This window comes from Branchiostoma belcheri, unplaced genomic scaffold, assembly GCF_001625305.1.
Source record: "Branchiostoma belcheri isolate BF01 breed outbred unplaced genomic scaffold, Haploidv18h27 scaffold14, whole genome shotgun sequence".
NCBI lineage: Eukaryota > Metazoa > Chordata > Leptocardii > Amphioxiformes > Branchiostomatidae > Branchiostoma > Branchiostoma belcheri.
Genome location: NW_017802824.1, coordinates 365,399 through 367,859, shown reverse-complemented (window position 1 = coordinate 367,859; position 2,461 = coordinate 365,399).

Sequence of the window (2,461 nt, the reverse complement as noted above, 5' to 3'; positions counted from 1 at the left end):
CGGGATCTTTAACGTGCTTGAGGCGTGGCTCTCCTCAAACACGGGACCTCCAGCTTTACGTCCCATCCGAGAGTACGTCCCTAACTGAATTCCGGTACTTAGGCCATGTTGATTTGATTATATGGATGACATCCCCTGGGAACCCCAAAACTGATGCGAGCGCGCGAATAAAAAAAAAAGTTTTGCAAACAAAAAAAGTTGCTTTCATGAAATCTACGTTGTTATGAAGGTCGAACAAATGACACAGGGTATGGTATGGCGAATAATCTACTCTTTAAATTCATTTCTTTGCATTTTATTTTTTGGCATTCTACGATGTTGGAATCGTTTTCAAATATTTTTTTTGCAACTTTCGGTATATATTTGCTCATTTTGCAACTGTTTTGTACAATTTACAGTGTGGTTGGAAACTTTTTTTTTTTTGGAAACGGCCGAAAATTCATGCGCGCGCGGATGTCATCCATATAATCAAATCAACATGGCCTTAATTACACCTGCACATGATTCGAGTGACGAAGAAGTTGATAGGTGCAGACACAACAATGGGACCTGCCAGAGATTCGAACCCAGAACCTTCTGATTCTGAGTCAACAACCCTGTCCACAAGACCACCTTGCCCCTCTAGTTTCGTTCACGCTCCTATGGCTGCGCGGCCATGTTGTTGCAGTTGATGATTATTCGCTCACGATCGAAGAGTTGCAGGGTGGCTGGAGAATGTTCCCTCGATCGTTTTCTTGGCTGTTTCTCACAAAACATAATATTGAGTCTTATCTCTGGGCGGCAAGAGAGCAACGGAGTATTGAAATGAGATATCGAGTCGCTGCATGAATTCACCGTGAATCTGGAAGATATTTTATCGAGCTTCTCAACGATCTGCCGTCCCTGTGGTAGATTCTGCCGGTACATAATGACAACTAGCTTTAGCTTAGAGCTGTCTAACAACCCCCATCGACGCCGTTTTCCAAATTGGATTTTGAAGTTGAAACATTGCTAGAGTCCGGAGCTGACAAGTTAGCTGTCAACTACACTGTGTGAGTTATTACCGAGTAATAAGTTTAATGTGGGATGCCGGGCTAGGAAAATTGGTTGGGGAAGTTATTCTTCTTTTCCAATTCCCCAGACGGTGTAGAGTCTTTTAAGACCGGCACGCCCGCAAGGGCTGCGTAGTATCCAGGGTCTTACATGTTAATGACTCTATCAGCTTCAATCTCCACTAGGCTTTAGAGTCTATGTATGCAACAAAAGAACACACGCACATGATACGGGGGATTTCCATCCGACTGGCACCGGTATCGATTGTGCTAATACTTAAAGATGAAACGAAAAGGACAAGGTCAAGGCCGATCTTAAAGAGCTTTTCTCTCTATTAAATGTTGGACATTCGGCTCGATAACTAAAGATGCAAATTTAGCGTCTAAAAGGAGTTTGCAGAAGAATAAACGGCATGAATATATATGTAAAATGCAATATCCAGTTGACTTTGTCGTGCCAACCAAATGGCACACGTTTCCGAGGGTGATTGAATTATATTCGGCCAACCAAATTGCAATCCTTTCTATGGGTGATTGAATTATATTCGGCCAATAATTGAAAGTATAAATTAGCTGGGAAATTGCAACTGTCATAAATTCATTCATTCTCAGGGTTCTAAATTGTCGTGGTGCTATGGCCCCGCCATTTAATGAATATGTAAACATCCAACATCCAGTTGCCTTTGTCGTACCAACTAAAGTGCAATCGCTTCTATGGGTGATTGAATTATATTCGGCTAATAATTGAAAGTAGTAAATTAGCTTTGAAATTGCAACTGTCATAAATTCTTCTCTTCATTGTAGGCGTTGGTGTCCTGGTGCTTTAGCCCCAGCCATTTCTCCTGGCAATAATACTATTCAAACGGCCATACAATCATAGAAGCAATTGGACCTTTCATTGCAGGGCAATTCAGCTAAATTGTCCAAATGTTATAGTGATGTATGGCAATTGCACTTAATGTCTGACATCGTAAACACTGAAAGTACTGCACAAGTTGAAAGTGTATATCACTGTTTATCACACCTCGCCGAGGTGCACTCCACTATAATTACTCAGCACCGAGCGCACCAGTGATGATACACGTATATGTATCTCATGCACAGTAATTCGTGAACTCTCCATAACACTTCTATACTGTGCATTAGGAGGAAATGGGATCCCAGGCGTCATAAGCCAAGATACCGTATTGCCTAGCTGCCAGAAACAATGTCAACATATCCATAAGTTACACAAGGAAATTGTTACTCATTCAGGCAAGCAACTGTGAAACGTCTGACAGTTTTCAAAATATGTCCAGTTGCTTGAGTAACCATATTTATGTGTATCTCATTACCTGGATGTCTAACCGTCGTTGAAGCATAAATACCATAGTTCTTTAACATTTAAAAAGCCTGGCCTCCATAGGTTTTTCTGCCATTGGGAACAGATA